This window comes from Vespula pensylvanica, chromosome 1 (genome assembly GCF_014466175.1).
Source record: "Vespula pensylvanica isolate Volc-1 chromosome 1, ASM1446617v1, whole genome shotgun sequence".
Lineage (NCBI taxonomy): Eukaryota > Metazoa > Arthropoda > Insecta > Hymenoptera > Vespidae > Vespula > Vespula pensylvanica.
In genome coordinates, this window is record NC_057685.1 from 5,884,528 (window position 1) to 5,903,734 (window position 19,207).

The window sequence follows — 19,207 nt, forward strand, 5'->3', positions numbered from 1 at the left end:
AGAGAAACTAAAGGTTCTTTCGAGAACGAGAATGAGAAGGAAAGAGAGAAAGAAAAAGGCAAACGAAAGAGAGAGTGAATGAGAGAGGGAAAGAGAAAGAAAAAGAGAGAAAGAGAGAGAACGCGCGTGTCCGAGGCGGTTGTACATCGAAGATCTGTGGAATGGCGGAGGTGTTAATACAGAGCTCGCTCTCGAGCCTCGCCTACTACCAGTTTCATGCAATATGCGCATGTTTAACTGACCAAAACTCTGTATCGTCGGCCGCGTTCCCACCTCCCTATAGAATAGAGTGTGCACTGCCACAGAACCCAAGAGAGATAGAGAGAAAGAGAAAGAAAGAGATAGTTAGATAGATAGAGAGGGAGAGAGAGAGAGAGAGAGAGAGAGAGAGAGAGAGAGAGAGAGAGATGGGTAGAGGCGAGGAAAAGGGAGCTTGATACCTCTGGAACTCACTTTATTTATACACCGCACTCCAATCCGGCAACGACTCCTCCGAGCATGGCACCCAGCGGCCTGCTTGCCAACCGAAGCAGCTACCGACCTTCCAAAGTAAATATCAGACTTGCTGAACTTTGGCGTCGGACTGGAGTACTCGTCTTCTCTATGTATCTCTCTTTCTCTCTTTCTCTCTCTCTCTCTCTCTCTCTCTCTCTCTGTCTCTCTGTCTCTGTCTGTCTCTGTCTTTTTCCAACCCACTTTTGCGTGTTTACCCCTCTTTATCTTCCTCGATCTTACGGAAGATGATCGCTTTCTCCTTTCTCGTGTTACTTTCAACGATCGTGATTCGTTAATTTCATTTTGTTAAACCTCACGCGACTCGTTCATGCATGATATCATATACGTATACTTGTGTGGTATGTATTGGTTTGTCAGGTTGATTGATAGAAACGAAAGAGAGAAAATAAGGGAATTTTTTCGAGGACCATGAAGATTCTATCAAACGATACATCCATTCGTGATGCGTCGACGGGAGTAAGGTGGGCGAGAAGCACGGTGCTTCCGGCACGTCAAAGATGGCTATTTGTATACTTTGGCCCGGTGTGTGTACTCGCCGTGGCTACCAAGCGGAGTTCCATAGAGAGTCGAGAGCTGGAGAAGCGAGAGAGAGAGAGAGAGAGAGAGAGAGAGAGAGAGAGAGAGAGAGAGAGAGAGAGAAGGAAAGGAGAGAGAGATAGAGATAGATAGATAGAGAGACAGAGTATGCGAGCGGGGTGTCCGAGGGTAGCGAAACGTTTGGGTCAACTTTGTTTGCATTGGACGTGCATGTCCTGTCGACGGAGATAGAGACGGCGAGAGCGAATACAGTGTGCGAGAATGAACGAGAGAGAGAGAGAGAGAGAGAGAGAGAGAGAGAGAGAGAGAGGGTGGGTGCAGGGCGAGTCGCTTCTTGATGCAAACTGCCCATTTGCAACTACAATCATCTCCACGTCGAATCGCGCTGGACCAGCCTGCTCTCTCGCCAGGACTTGGACCAACCGGCTCGTTCTATCTCTCTCTCTCTCTCTCTCTCTCTCTCTGTTATACACAGTAACAATCACACAGATACACGTACACGAAGTTGCTAGTCCATCTACGTGGCTGAGCTATACAGCTACCGGTCGCCTCGCGAGCGTTCGAGCTAGTAGCCTCGAGCGCTCGTGTGAGAATGTAACGTAGTATGTGAGAGAACGTCTAGTGTATAAACCGACCACACTCAACGGTGCAACGGTGTGCTTCGGTTGCTGCATAACAGAGTGAAAACAACGACCGTACGGGAACCAAAGGCCCATACCTACCTACCTACCTACCTATCTACCTACCTACCTACCTATCTACCTATCTACCTATCTACCTACCTACCTACCTACCTACCTACCTACCTACCTACCTACCTACCTATCTACCAACCGAACGGATGAACGACGAACGAACGAACGTACGAACGTACGAACGTACGAACGTACGAACGTACGAACGTACGAACGTACGAACGTACGAACGAATGAACGAATGAACGAATGAACGTTACAGCAACGTTCTCCCTGGCGCTTGCTTGCTTGCTTGCTTGCTTGCTTGCTTGCTGGCTCGCTTGCTTGCTGGCTCGCTCGCTTGCTTGCTTGCTTGCTTGCTTGCTAGCTAGCTAGCTGGCTGGCTGGCTGGATGGCTGGATGGCTGGATAGCTGGATGGCTGGATAGCTGGCTGGCTAGCTAACTCTCCTACTAGCTCCCTCCGCTTGCTTTCGTTTCTCGACGGCGCGTCGATTCAACACCGTCCTGAGTATCCCCGTTGCTCTTTGACGTTTCGTGTATTTCAATTTCCCGCACTTTCCTATCTATATACACATACACACACATATATATATATATGCTTTTACATTTACATACTCAGAGAGAAACAGAGACAAACGTAGCACGTCCTCTAACCCTTCATGGATCCGTCCACGCGATTTCTCGTTGTACCTCGGTGATATTTCTTTCCTTGTTTTTCTTCTTCGTTCAAACCGTACTATTAACGTTTTATCTATCTATAGTATAATAGTCCATCCATCTATAGTACAGTTCCTTCCAAAGAGTCGGACGTTTGCAAACGGGAATTATCTTTCGGATGCTGAATGAGAGAAGAAGAGAGAGAGAGAGAGAGAGAGAGAGAGAGAGAGAGAGAGAGAGAGAAAGAGAGAAAGAGAGATAATTCGTCGACATTTCGAGTACGTATAAAGTAGAAATCGAGCGGTTCGAGTTTTTGGTTTCTAAAGCGAACTAGTCGACGTGTCGATTTCCAAGCTCTGCCATGCCACGGCAAAGAATTTCGACCGCGATTGCGTTATTGCTTGCTCTCGATGCAAATGAATCCGCTATCCGCGAAAAGCGGAAATCCGATGCTTATCCTGTGAAATCAGTTCGGCATCGGTCGAGCCTCTTCAAATATTGCACAATTCCCAGATTGCCGTCGCTCGGATTTCCTTATCATACTCGACGATCGAAACGCGTAAGCGCGAACGTTTCGTTTCCTCGAATCATCACGCGAGACAACACCTGGTAAGAGTGAGATTTCGAAATTTTCACGGTGATTAATATATCTCCTCGCGGTTGGTTGGCAGCCCATTGCGATATGCAAAAGAGTGAAACGTTAGTTTGGTTTAATTTGCCTGCCTTCTATCCAGTACTGGTAGTAGCTCGTTTCTCTTAGAACTAGATAAAAATGAATAAGCGAATTATTCAAGCTTAGGACATCGCGAGTAAATCCATTCACCGTGGTGATCACTTTCTTTAATCGCGTTCACCTACGAAAATCATTATGTGTGTGTATGTGAGTGGTTAGATAGATACATTTATATAGGTTGGTATAGTCTGTGCTGTGCGAGGAGAATATATCGCGAGAATTATTTTTATTTCTATCGTCAGCAATTATTAACACGAATTACAAATCGTATTAATAAATCATTTTATAGAAAGAAAAAGAATAAAAAAAAAATATATATATATATATATATAGATATAGACAAGTAGGTATAGGTATACATAAAAAAATCTATACATACAATACTATATATACAATGTTTCTTATATCTAACAAAGTAAGTATTCACGAGATTAGAATAGATCGTCCGACTGCGGAAGGAAGACGGATAAAAATAATCGTCGTCCAGGGCGACACTTTTCACGGCGAACCTCCCCGGTCGAAGGAAGCCGGCCGAATCTCTCACCTGTTGCACAGTACGATCGACCAGGTAGAGAAGAAGAGAGAACGAGAGAAAGAGAGAGAAAAAAAGATAGATAGAGAAAGAGAAAGAGTGGGAAGGTCTTTCTTTTCGGCGGTTACAACACGGATTCTCCACGAAAATGGCAAGGGTCGGTTGTCTTGCTGAGTGGCATATAATAACGCGCTTCTGGATAGCATTTTCGAATGCCGGCGTTCGTCCTCATTAGGAGATATGATAGATGCGCCGGTAGATACAAGTCTGCATGCTTCTTTCTCCATCCGATACCTATATATTGTTTATATACATATACATATATATATACATATATACATATACATATATATACATATATACATATATATACACATATATATGTATGTATATATATATATTCTTTGGTGCGTGTGTGTGTGTGTGTGTGTGTGTGTGTGTGTATTCTTCTTCCTCTTTTTCTTTCTTTTTTCTTCGAAGGATATTCGAATTCTGTCTCTTTGTCTCCATCGCGACAAAGTGAAAAAAGGCCGAACGGGCGAGATATCTCTTCAAGAATATCTCGCCTCCGTAATTTACCTTCTGCTTTTGGACACGAAGGACGACGGTCTTTCGAAAGAAGTCGCGCATGATCGTGCTACAGAAGCTAAAAGTTCTCTTTTACTATTATTCTACATTAGTTATACCTATTATGGTCGACTAGTAATTATTTGTAAGTAACTAACTATTTTAACTTAACGCATGGTCCGAGGTCAACCGGTGTCTCATTATTTGCAGTGAAAGAGTCGGTCTGGGATTCATACGACGGAGTATATATGTTCAACTAGAATAGTTGGAATATACTTGGATCTCTCTCTCTCTCTCTCTCTCTCTCTCTCTCTCTCTTTCTCTTTCTTACTCCCTTTCTCACCGATTGCGATTCTCTCTGTGGCATGTATCCGGAGAGACATCTTGGTCCAGCTGCAGCAGCTTCTTTCGAGCAATTCCTTGCTGGCTCCTGAATTTCTCGCGAGGTTCGTTGCCATCCGATACCTACCAACCCTTTCTCTCTCTCTTTCTCTCTCTCTCTCTCTCTCTCTCTCTCTCTCTCTTGCAATACGAATATCTACGTCCTCGTTGCTCTCGGCATTTCCATAATATTCAAATGTATAAAAGGTTCTCGTAGGGCCCAGAAGAAGAAGAAGAAGACGAGGAGTAGGAGTAGGAGGAAGAAGAAGAAGAAGAAGAAGAAGAAGAAGAAGAAGAAGAAGAAGAAGAAGAAGAGGAAGAGGAGGAGGAGGATGAGAACAGTGTCTCGAAAAAGGAGCGAGAAGGAATCGTCGATGGAGAGAGAACGGGATCGGTGGTAAAAAAGAGAGGACGAGCAAGGTCGAGGAGAGACGGGGAGGAGGTACTAGTGAAGGAGGAAGAAGAGAAGGAGGAGGTGGTGGTGATGGTGATGGTGATGGTAATGGTGGTGATGGTGGTGGTGATGGTGATGCTGGTGGTGATGCTGGTGGTGGTGGTGGTGGTGGTGGTAGTGGTGGTGGTTGGTGGTGGTGGTGGTGGCGTGGTATGCAGTGGCGCGGCTCGCCGTAGTCTGCCACGCCGTGGTGTTGCCCGCTGACATATTTATCGGCGGTCGCGCCACCTGCAACCGGCCCCGCGGCATCCGTACAGAGCGGTGTTTTGCCCATTTGTATCCCCGATCCTTCGCTCGCGGCCAATCCAACGACAGTCCAGTTTACCCGACTCTCTCTTTCTTTCTCTTTCTCCTTCTCTTTCTCTTTCTTTCCTTCTTTCGTTCTTTCTCTCCCCACTCCAAATCTCTTTTTCCTCCTTATCTCACCTTTATTTCCCTTCTCGATCCGTCTTCGCCGTACCTTTCGTCTCTCTTTTCTCTTTCCTTTCCTATCGTTCTCTCTTTTCTTCTTCTTCTTCTTCTTCTTCTTCTTTTTTCTTCTTTTTTCTTTTTCTTCTTTTTTTCAAATGTCCAAGGGTTATTCTTTCAGACGTCAGAACCGAGCTCGAACGAGAGGGATGACATATTAGCTGCCGACTAGCCACCGCGACGATATTCACGGCTTGTGATCCTCGTTCTATATAATCGGGAAAGGAAGACAGAAAGAGAGAGAGAGAGAGAGAGAGAGAGAGAGAGAGAGAGAGAGAGAGAGAAAGAGGGGAAGAATCCCGAATACCAAAGACAAACGTACGATACGAATTTCGAAAGAAAGAATAGAATGCTTTCGGCGTTCACCTGTTAGGATCTCGGATCGAGAAAGTGAATTGGCTCGTTTATATACATAGTTGGAAGAGGCTCGATTATAATTATTCTTTCTTTCTTTTTTTTTTTTTTTTTTTTTTTCTTCATTTATCTTATTAAATTTCGATGGAACATTTTACAACGCTTTTTTTAATTGACGATTAATACTCCATCGTTCATTTCAAAGAGATATCATTGAAAATATTCTTTTCCTTCTTTGGATTTTTCTTAACGATAATAATTTTTCATTCTTCATCCTTTTTTTTTTGTTTTGATTTTTTTCTTTGCCGACATGCACGTGCGAACATCGAAAGCGGTACGCAACATATAAAATCCTTTACCTACCCCTTATTTCGAGGCTGGATCGTAGCACGATGATATATATCTTGGGTGCTAAACGGCCCATTGTTTCGTACGGCATCTGACGAATTTGTATATGTTTATAATGGCGACGCTCGCCCTTAGAAGGGGGAGTCTACTACCTATATGCCGTATAATGGCCGTAAAAAGATGAACGTTTTAATGCTTTCTCCCATAGGTAGGAAGAGAACTGGAGAAGGGTGAGAAGGAAATATACAGGTGGGAAGATGGAGGGACACGAGTTATAAAACGATGATGATAAATTTGGGATTTATATTTGGAGGCGTGAGAGAAGACAAATGTCTATATGTGTGTATGAGAGAAAAAAGAGAGAGAAAGAGAGAGAGAGAGAGAGAGAGAGAGAGAGAGAGAGAAGAAAGATTAGTTTTCATTATACAATAGTCAAACTTGTAAATATGTAACAATTGACAGCAAACGAACAACATATATTTTCACGCAAATATATAAGCGTTATAGAAAATTACGTAGGTATAGATAAAGAGAGAGAAAGAGAAAGAAAGAGAGAGAGAGAGAGACTATTCTTCGGAACGACAGTAGACGGGCGTTAGTCGCAATTCCTGAAGTTCTCATTGTGCTCGACGCGTTATCACCCAATATGGCATTCTGCCAAGTTCCTTCATAGAGCTGACCTAGAGGAATGAACTTGCGCTATTTCAGACCGGAGCGTGGCTCGGCTAGATAAAGGAAAGACGGCAACTTTCCTCGGCTAAATCCGTGCCACGTAGCTCCTCGTCGATCGTTTTAATCCAATTATTCTCCAAAGCATTTTGAGATTTGTTATGTATGTATATATGTACGTATATATATGTATGTGTATATATATATATATATATCTCACAAAGAAATTCAATTTTCAAATAATAATAAATCGTGTTCTGAGATTCTAAGGGAAGAACGAAAAGATGCTCGCGGAATTTCGCGGTCCCAGACTGTGTTGTTGCTGTTTCTGCTCCCAGCATATCTTCGTTCCCCAATCCCGAAGAGCGCAAAAGTCGCCTGTCCCACCTCCTATTATTTTTAATGCTTTAAACGTACCTACTCCACGCGGATTGTAGTAGTGCCTTGAAGACAGAAAGAGTGAGTCAATGGGAGAGGGAGGAAGGTAGAGAGAAAAAGAGAGAGAGAGAGAGAGGTTAGGGTCCAGTGGATGAGGGAGAATGAAGAAAGAAAAGAGAGAGGAGAGAAAGAGAGAGAGAGAGAGAGAGAGAGAGAGAGAGAGAGAGAGAGAAATAAAACGGAGAGAATGTCGGGTGTCGAACCTGGCGCGGATTTACGGGGCGCTTTGTAAGACCGCCTTCCTCAATTCAGCAATATACCTAACCCGACCTAACTCGACTCTCAGAGACTCTCTTTCTCTTTCTCTCATTCTCTTTCTCCCACGGGAAAGAGATACAGAGGGGACCTACCAACGAGCGTACGTGTATCTTTCCGCGAACTACCTTTTCTCGCTCATTAACCCTTTCTAGCACGAATTAAAGATTTTCGCGTGCCAGTGCAACTTGCTCCTTTATCCCTTCAACCCTTGTCTTTGTCTCTTTATGATGACGATTGTCTCGCTCGAATATTTCCCGTCAAATCCTTCGACGTAATTATTTCTATCTTTTTTCTCGTTTCAAAGAAAAATTCATGTTCATAATTTTCTTTCCCCCCCACTTCCTCTCTCTCTCTCTCTCTCTCTCTCTCTCGCTCTCGCTCTAATAACATGTTATCAGTTATAATATTATACATTTATAACTGCTTTACAAATTATCGTTCATTATTATTTTTACTTTTCTTCGTTAGCTAATTCCCTCTCTATAACGAATTAATAAGAATTTTAGGTAATTAGAAAATCGAGTGAAACGCATTTCGCGTTCTTTCGCAATGCATTTGAGGTAGGCATCACCTGCAAGGGCAGTTGCAGTTTATCACCATAAATGGAATTAGAGCACGCGCCATATCAGAGACGTTTATGGATTACAAAATCGCGTTTCAGGCTTAACCAGATTTGAAACCGCTTCTACATAAGCAGATACGTCGTCTCGTCTCGTAAAAGAAACGAACACGGACGAGTTGTCGGCCGGTAGCAACTCTTACCTCGCACTTGTCTCTGGAATCCAGAAGTGTAATGACACGAGTAATTGGGCTTTAGAAACGGAATTTCTTATGGTTTTTGCTGGCACAGCACCCGCTCGCACCTGACCACCGGCTGCTATTTTGTTACTAACAAATGTGCCCTCTTATTGCGCTAGCAAGAAGATTTATCCGTTCTCTCTCTCTCTCTCTCTCTCTCCCTCTCTCTCTTTCTCGACACACGTTCTTTTTTTTTCTTCTTCTATTCGAAGTATGGAGCTATGCAAGACACGATTCCATCTTTACTGAGTTCAAATGAAGGAGAGAAAGAAAGAGAGAGAAAGAGAGAAAGAGGAGAGAGAGAGAGAGAGAGAGAGAGAGAGAGAGAGAGAGAAAGAGAGAGACACTTCGAAGTTGACTTCGTACTTTTTTCTTTTTCTTTTTTCTTTTTTTTTCCTTAGTTATGGAGCAACACCTCAGACTCGAACGTACATTTTTCATCCATAAAACAACTCGTTCCAAGATAGCAAGTAAATAAAGTATCCCCTCTCCCCCGTTTTCTTCTTTTTTTTTTTTTTTTTTTTTTTTTTTTTTTTTTTTTTTCTTACGTTTTTCCCTTTAATTTAAACTATCGAAGAGGTAATTCGTTTGAAAGGATATCCTTTAAAGATATACACGGGAATTTATCCGTACGAATTCGTTTGGTGACAACAACAGTGAATTGTAACGTTGCATCCTGAACGTTGCAATTCCAGCTAGTTCCCGTCAATTAAAGCTTTGGCAAATAAAATGGATGATTCTTCAATGCTCGACTCGGTTGCCCGGCTGTCTCAAGAGGTCTCATTAACTGCAGTCTCCCAATTATATAATAATAAGCTGATAATAATTGCATTGCCGTTGCATCAGCCCACCGGTCGACGAGAGTGGACGAATAAATTAAGGACTAACTTCCCTCTTAGAGCGCCCTCATCCAGACTGCAACCACCGTCCAGGCTTTGAAACATTCAGTCAATTCTTAAGTGTATTTTTAAGCATTTCATCAACTCGCCCACCGGATATATATCTGTGCGAAATGAATCTCTACCTTATCGAAATCGATCTTATCGATCTTGTTCGATGAGATCGATCGATGGGATCGCACAACGATGAAATTATTCGAGAATACGTTCGATTTTTCCAACTACGAATACGATCGATAATAATTGCTTACGCTTAAAATGAAATTACGCGTCTTGATGAATTATTATTTGATCATACATATGTATATATGTATTTATGTATATACGTATGCATATATGTACGCATCGATGGAAAAAAACACGTTCGAAGACGATCTCTTCTTAGCTTCCGATAAACGATTCAAAATTCAATTATAATTAGCATTAATAACGATGCTTTTCTAAACGATATAAATCAACAGCAAGTCATTTCATTGAAATTACTCTCGCGATGCGATTTTACTAACCGACTTCTCTTATTCCACGGATCGTTCTTACTGGAAACTTCCCAAAGTATTATACGTCGATCTAATAAATTTCAATTGTCAATTTTTTTTTCTTATGAAGTATTTAATCATTTCTTAGATGAATTTACACGTAATTGCTACTTTAGTCATGGTATCATTCATGACTATATTTATAAGTATTATCATATTCTAGATTCCTTATTTAGTAATCCGACTAATCTCGGAATACTTCAAAGAACGTAAATTTGCATAATGCTATTAAGTAAGAAATTTTCCATTAATAAAGCATATGTACCTACACACACACACACACATACACACATATGTATGTATATACGTACGTATGTATTTATATGTTCGTTGCAAATTGAATATATTATTCCATTCCCCATTATGCGTTATATTAATAGCCAAGACAATCATTATTGAACTCGATAGTTGGAGGTCACCTTTCAATAAATTTATTATCGCTAAGAGGTACGACGATCATGATAGCAAACTAAGGAACTCGAATCCTTCGAATTGACCTCTCAGTTGAGATCGTATCATTTTGTAGGGATCGATTGCGCAAATAACGCGGAGAAACACAGAGAGCGGCTTTTACGCTTTGATTTACACTTATACGTAGTATCTACGTACACTATTGCGTTCTCCTGCATTGTGTTGTTTGCTTTTTTTTTTTTTTTCTTTAATTTTTTCTTTCTTTTTTCTTTTTTGTTTTTTTTTAACATGGACAGTTCCTTTGATTTATACAAGCGCGTACGGTAGTGACATTTCCATAATTTATGTGAAAATGCGATGCTCGGAGGATTTATGGATCTCGATGAGAGAACGATAATGCGCTTTACGAGCATAAACGCGTTGTACTTTATCGATACATACATACATTCATACAGACGAGTATCGAGTTATGAAATTATCCGCGGAAATATCCCAACGTATAGATATCTCTTTCTCTTTCTAACGAGTCTCGATTTGTTAATTAGATAGATCGCGGAGATATTTGTTGAATATCGATGATCTCGAACTATTCATAATATAATCGTAATTAAATCTATATCGTCCTTTTATTTTATTTCATTTCATTTTATTTTATTTTATTTCTTTTATTGATTTTGCTTTTTTATTTCTTAATAAATACGTACGTAGATAATATCGATATATTAATGATTTTTTGTGAAACATCTCGATCGATTACTACCATTTAAATTATTTATATTATCCATCTTACTTTTAAATGATTTACTACTAATAATTATTAATGATCTTTTAATAAATTAATTTTCAATTTCCTACTCGAGAAAATGTGTTTGTCGTACGGAATAGACGAGATCATTTTATTTGCAATTCATGTGCCATCTCGTAACTTTATCTCCATCATAAACATCGATCCTCTCTCTAAGGAAAATACATTCATCATCGTACAACTGATTTCATAACATTCGCGAAGGATCGTGTTAGGTAAGTAGGTACGTATGAGTCTACATATGTATCTAACTCTATGTATGTATGTATGTATATATGTATATATCGTAAGTAAGTAAGTATGTATATACCTACGTGCTGTGCCGTCGATGACTTTAATCGACGAAGCAGCCGGTTTAGTTGCGCCATATTAGTCAACGATGCACTTTAGTTTTAAACGAGGAAACCTTCCTCTAATGGACGCTTATCGTTCGACATAAGAAATATTGTATTAATATCTGCCTCGAGGGAATTTACTTGGAATTCTCGTTCTCCGAGAATTCATCGGAGTCACATTTTTGCTTGTTTTTCTTTTTTTTTCTCTCTCCTTATTTTTTATTTATTTATTTGTTTTTTTTTTAATTATTATACGTATAGTATATATATATACGTATATATATATATATATTTTTTTTTGTCTCCGTTTAGATTTGAAAAATTCAAGATTGAAAACTAACAAATACGATAGAACGATTTAGAACAATAAAAGAATGAATAGATCCTTTTAAGTAACAACTCATTCTTTGTATCAATATCTTTGATTTATTAATCACATACACGGATACATACACTAGCAAGTAGATAAATATATAGAGTCACATTTCTACTTTTTTTCTTTTTAATACCTACAGTATATTTTTTGTTCTTTTTTTTTTTTTTTTTTTTCTTCTTTAGATCGAGTTTCGCTCGATTGAAAATTAACAAATACGATAGTACGATCTAGAACAGAGAATGAATAAAAGAACGAATAAATGTTTTTAAGTAATAACTCATTTTTTTTTTGTATCATTATTATTAACTGATTAATAACATACGTAATTATCTACATAAATATATTACATTGTTAAAAATGAAACGAATGAAATCGTTAGATCACGATCGATCAAAGATCCGTAGAACACGGAAACGGCTTAGCCGCTGGCAGAGCAGCTCGCTTTAACTTAGATCGGATCTCTCGTCGGGCGACTATGCAAATTAACTGTTCTAATTATACATAACATACGTTACTCGAAACGAAAGCAAATTACGTTGGGCACGCTCATGTCGCGAAACTTTATATCGTCAAATCCGAGAGTAAAACACGATCGGAAGTAACTCGTTGTAACAGAGTTACGGAACTATCGTTTCTAAAACGCGATATGTCATTTAATTAACTTCATTATATATTACAAACTTTCAATATTGTAATAACTTTTTATCGATCATATATTATCTATATTTCAAAGTCTTTCTCACGCTTGGTTACATTCGTTTTTTTCTTTTTTTTTTCTTTTCGTTTATTCTTATTCAGTGTGAATCCAGCTTTAGAATCGTGTATCAACGATATAACGATTGATTTGCGAACCCGTATAGAATCATGAAGTCATACACACACGCTCACCACCGTCGATCGATGCGGTGAAATGATATAAACGATCTCTCTCTCTCTCTCTCTCTCTCTCTCTCTCTCTCTCTCTCTCTTTCTCACACACACACACATATACATACACACAAAGAGATAGACAGACAGACAGTCTCTCGATCTATCTGTCCTTCTTTTTCTCTAACAAATGCATACAAAGCCTATCTGTGTTTCCACAAGCAGACTTCGTTGACTGGTAGCACACCGGCCGTTATGCTAATTTCCGCGTATCAACGTTAATATCGAGTATTTATGATCACCGAACGTATGACTTACGTTTATTACTTTCACCTAACCGATAGAGCCCGATACCACAGAAGTCCGCATTACTCGACGGACAACGTTGCGAAATATCCGAAGTAACTGTGTGTTAAAGAGAGATAGATAGATAGATAGATAGATAGATAGATAGAGAGAGAGGAAAAGAGAGAGAGAGAGAGATAAACTTCTCGTGTTCCGTTTGGTTCCGCATTTTTTCGCATCCATTCTCCCGAGTTTTTTTAATACGGCAAACCGCTTTGTTTCTACGACACATACATTTCTATTCGTTGTATGGTAGAAATTATGAGATAGTTAATATACTACTCTCTTCGTTCGATAAACTCTCTACTTTCACGCGAATTACGTGATAATTATCTACTCGGTAATGAAATTAATGACGTTAAAAAAAAAAAAAAAAAAAAAAAAAAAGAAAAAGAAACAAGTAAGATTTATAGATAACTTTTTGTAATTTCAATTTTGTAATACGGAAATATATTGAGTTAGTCATCTAACATGGGGCATGATCTATAATGATTTCTAAATTATGCATTAGATGTAAAATCGTTTAACCACATCGATCTTTTATATGATTTTCAATGAGATTAATTATAGTTGATAAAAACATTTAACTGCTGAGTTTTTATACTATTTATATTATATCTAATGATATGACGAATATAATTGCATTTGTGAAAGGTTAAGAATATTTTCAAAAAAGAGAAGTCTTTTTCAATTTTCTCTTTTATCATAAAGAACGAAAACAGAAAAGTCAAAAATTGTACAAACCAAGTAGCTATGCGTCTTTTGTATTTCTTCGACTGATTCTTTGTCTTAAAAGAAAAAAAAATATCTCTACCAAACAAATAAGTACGTCCATTGGATCTCGCATTTGTCCAACAATAATAAAATCCGACAAAGATAATTATTATTACGACAACGGTTACCAAAAAATTTCATCGATATATATTTCTTAAGAAAAGAAAACGTACGAAACGTATGAGAAAATATATTATATATACATAAGTAAAGCCTTTACATTACGTATGTAAGTAAAGGCTTAATCGAACGTTGCGTTGCATGAATCTAGTTCAACATCAATGAGAATGATCGAAAGGAGCGCTTATTTTTTAACATCCTGCACCTTTATCCAGCTCTCGAACGTTACCGAGTGCTGGCGGGCGCGCCTCCGCTCGCGGAGACGCACGGCCGAAACTTTTCCAATTTAAAGTTTTCGCCGGGGGCCTGACTTTCGCGCTACTGCAAGCCAAACGGCTATCTTTATTGCACTCAACAGCGTTGCGCAGTTGCGGAGATCTCTCTCTCTCTCTCTCTCATGCTCTTACTTTCGTCTCTCTCTTTCTCTCTCTCTCTCTCTCTCTCTCTCTCTCTCTCTCTCTCTCTCTGTAGTTCTCTTTTGCTATTTCTCTCGACGTTCCGTCTACGCCCTACGAAAACCTTCGACGATGTAAAGCTCGTGCTACGGTAAACACGCGTCTTATCGTCGATCCCTTTTTCCAACCCTTTCTCCTTCGCACTTTATCGGCTCGTTAACGGCAAAGCTGCGACTTCAAGGACGATTATAGTACTTTCCAACGAGCTCTTAAAATCGTCATCTAACATTTTTAGTACATATAGTTATAGGGTTATAAAAATATTCGGATATTTCTTTTTTTTTTTTCTTTTCTTTTTTTTTTTTTTTAAACGGGTTCGACTTTTCATCGATCAGTTCTACATGCTTGTTCTTTTTTTTATATATTTTGTATCATTGCTACGACGAGTGTCTTTTTTTTCTCTTATAGTTAATACAGTTTCTCATAGAGTTTCGAAAAATTTTATACAAATACGATTCGTATATAAATGATCGTTTTTTTTTTTTTTTTTTTCTTTTAATTTCTCTCTGTGATTATAAAAAATTAATTATTTATATGACACATTAATTGTTATTATCGATCCAAATCGATCCAAAAGATTAGACTCTGGTACATTTGAAATATTATTATTGTGAATGTAAATAAATGAGTTATAACAATAGGTAACGATAATAGATCATTACTGGATGGTAACAAGGAGCAGTTAAGGATGTATTAATAGGAAGGATTTGAAACGGTCGAAAAGAGTCACGTTTCGGGTCCTACCATAAAGCGAGGCATTGTGTACGCGGCTTAAAGCCGAGGGGTTAAGCTTTTCTGGTAATTAAGTGCGGCTTATGTCGACAATGCGAGGGTAGTGTGGTAACCTTAGAGGTTAATAACTTAAAGAGGGGTGGGACGTTGACCGTACCGGTATACAAGCGGCGAATATGATATTGTTATGGGATCTATGGGGTCCTTCTCTCTTTCTCTATGGGTTCTGTGTAAGAGAGGGAGAGAGACAGACAGAGAGGGACGTAGAAAGAGAAGAGAAACGGTGTATGGCAGGCACCTAGTACCAACCGTCCGTGTTGTGAACTCTACACCGGCTGATTAGGCTCGTGCCAGGCGTTATTAATCCGTTAACTCACCCCCACCTGACCTCTAACGAGCACAACTATCCGCACTGTACACGCGTTTACATCGTTAAGACCTTCTCCATGGTTTTCCCAATGACGAAGGCTCTCACGTCTTACGTTTACGGCCAGTAAATCTTATAGAAAATTTGATTTTTCTTTTCTTTTTTTATTATTTTACTCTACTGTGTACGTTCTTTCTTCTGTTTTTTTTTTTTATTTTTTCTTGTTTTGTTAATTATTTATTTCTATTATTGTTATTATTATTTTTTTTTCTTTCTTTTATAACACGTGTTTCTTTCCTTTTCGAAAGGGTTGAAAGAACAGGTGATAGAAAAGAGCAATGAAAAAAGGGAAACGATACTTTCAATCGTACGAAAGAAGTAGAACACTTTTTTATCAACCTCTTCCCACTTTCAATCTTTTTTCCGATTCTAAATATTTCCTTTTCAGCTCTGCTTCTAATCGTCGTGTTATTCTTAACGTTTCACGTTCAAGGGAACCTTTTAGAAAAGTACTCGCACGTAAGTTCTTTTTTTTTTTTTTTTTTTTTTCCAATGAGCCTTTTTTCGTCGTCTCGTTAAACTATAGAACTTTTCTCGATTGTTTTTCATAGTTATTAAAGTTAAGAGATTTGATCTTACGCTTATTGGAATAATTTTTTATTTCCCTTTTTTTTTTTTTTTATACATTCTATTTTAATTTCGTTCGCTATATTACATTCATATATTTTTTGATGAATGGAGAACCACTGCCATTGAATTTTTGTCGAACATAATATTACCAACGTAAGAGAACGTTATAATCATCGACCCCTATATTCGTCTTTGGTTACTAGAGCCAACAATAACTACGACGAACGCTTCGAGGGTTTCTCTTGGTCGTTACTCATTAACCGGAAACCTATTAGCTCTTCTTTCGCTTCAACGAACGATTTTTTATTACACTATCTATTTTTTTTTTTTTTACGATAAATATATCTACAGATAAAGAGTTTAGACAATTATTAAAATGACGAAAAAGTTGGAGGAAAAAAAATGAGTTAAATGAACAGATAAATTCGTATTACTACATGATTATATAAGACTATATTACTTACAATTATGAGTATATAAATAATACAAAATTAGTAGGTATATAAAAGAACAATACTTTCAATACTTTCAAACAAATATCAGATCGGCGATTTAATTATTTTATGGTCGATGTAAAATTTATTTCGACTTTTATGTATTTAGATACTGCTAATACAAACACGACGTATATATATATACATATATACATATATAGATCATATAAGAAATTATGATCGGATTTTAACACTCTCGGCTAAGCTATCCTATTTTATCAATTTAGAATTCAAGGTATTCTAATAATGGTGCATGTTTAGTTAATTTTTTCGTAATATCATATTGTACGGTTTCTGCACGAAACGCGATGAACCGTGAGGTCAAAAACATTTATCGTAAAGTATACTATACGTTCGCTTTAAGTATACGTGAGTACGATCGTGTATTCACAATTCTCGTATATCCGTCTCTCTCTCTCTCTCTCTCTCTCTCTCTCTCTCTCTCTCTCTCTCTCTCTCTCTCTCTTTCTATCTATCTATCTCTTTCTCTCTTATTTCTTTTTTATCGTGTAATCGTAATAACGTATTTCGTGCTAGAAAATTTTCCTTACTCGATAATTCGACTGACATTATTTAAACCATTACAACGATGATCGAATTTACGAAGAACATACAATGAGAAAACGTATTTCAGATCGTTCATATCAATGGTATACAAAAATTTAACGATACCGTTGACCCAATAGGAGGATAAAAATATGTCTATTTATCGAACGAAACTTCGATATTGGCTGGACTTTCCTTTTATAAGAAAGAATATGAAATTGAATGTATCGAGGACGAGCTACTGCTTGATATTAAATTTATATATGTTTTCTATATATATGTTTATACATGTTAATCTATTTCGACGGATAATTTTCTACGTATATATATTATATATACATATACACATACATATTAAAGGTTCTACTATATTTCCATCAAATTTCACTAATATGTTTTTATAACTAAAATTAAAATAAAAAAGAAAAAAAATATTTCTATAGTATATAGTATATATATATATATATATATATATATATATATATACACATATATATTATAGATACTTACATAGTTCGTACATAGAGAACGAATCGTATCGTATATTCATACGTCAAACTTACATACTTTCTATAATCATGTTCAAATTGAATGTTAAAGAAAGAAAGAAAAAAAAAAAAAAAAAGAAAAATATAGAAGACAATAAGAAATTTTCAAAAGAATCATCGATAAAACGAAAAGTCATGAAATTTTATACGATAACGTCATCATTTTTATACAAAACAAAGTTACACGTACTTTAGAAAGAGAATTCTACGCTTTATGGGGAATGTATCTATGCATCCATGTACTTTGTAAGATCATGTTAGTATTCCATACCATTGTCCGATTTTTCCTTCTATTTCTATCCTTGTCTCGGATAGAAGGATAGAAGGAAACTACATGTTCTATCTGATCTGTCAGAGTTATGCGTTATTGGCCCTTTTCTTCGTTCGTCTCTCGGAAGAGACGGCGATTGGTTATCGTCGGTTATAGTGCCTATTCGTTCGTTCGGTAAAAAAAAAAAAAAAACCATAAAAAAAGAAGAAAGAAAGAGAAAAAAAAGATACAAAAAATCCACACACATTCGCCGTTGGAGCAAAAGCTACGTTCTTGCCAACGGCATTGCATAAACATTAGGAATGTATCTTCGATCTCCGGCGCGTTGGCCATAAGATAGTGGCACACACCCACGCGTCCGACTGGAAATCGGAGAGAGAAAGAGGAAAGAAAACGAGAAAAAAAAAGAAAAAGAAAAAGAAAAGCAAAAATGGAGAGGAATAAAATGAAAAAGAAGTTCGAATGGGTGCTTCGACCGTTTTCATCGCTACCGTTGCTGTTGCTTTTACTGTTGTTGTTGTAGTTCTTGTAGTTGGGATCGTTGCTGTTGTTATAATTGTTGTTGTTGTTGTTGTTGTTGTTGTTGCTATTGGTATTCCTTTTTGATTTTCAGAGAACGACGTGGAAATCGTGAGACGAATTCGATTGCAAGAACATGGGATTATGGGCACGATGGAAATCCCATCTTTATCTTTCTATCTATTTCCATTTCCATCTTCTACGTACAAACTACGTAAGTATCTATGTAATATGTATATATATATATATATATATATATATGTATGTATGTATATAAATGTATATATATATATTTTTTTTTATCTATTCTCTTTGAGAACTTTGAACAAGACGAAACATTAGAAAACGCTTTTCTCTATTTATTTCGACAATTTTCGACAGATATGATGACGAATTGTTGATCGAATAATATCAGATTCATTTGTATTTGTGTACCTTAGATATAAAAAAAAGAAAAAAGAAAACAGGGAAATAGGAAAAGAAGACAAAATAAAAAAAAAGAAACAAACAAAAAAGTACAAAGTATATTGATATCGAACGAACTTTGAATGATGTATCGATGAGAATTATTGAAAATATTGATTTTCTACAAAAATCATGACGAGTAAGAGATAAATTTATTTTTTTATCAATTCCATGAAAATGATATCAATAGAGTAATTTTATTAATAGAATCTTGATATAATATATATATATATATATATATATATATATATATATATATATGTGATAACTGATCGTAACGCATCGTTGCTTGCATATAGAACAGCG

General features: G+C 37.5%; 1 long non-coding RNA gene across 1 annotated transcript in view; it reads left to right on the top strand.

Moving 5' to 3' along the window:
• The window catches only part of LOC122636381, a 111,996-nt gene extending 93,352 nt beyond the window's left edge, over positions 1 to 18,644 (top strand). Inside the window, exon 3 of the long non-coding RNA XR_006328929.1 lies at positions 18,531 to 18,644. This is a non-coding gene — a long non-coding RNA (uncharacterized LOC122636381). The remainder of the gene's footprint in view (positions 1 to 18,530) is intronic.
• Positions 18,645 to 19,207: the final 563 nt, after the last annotated feature.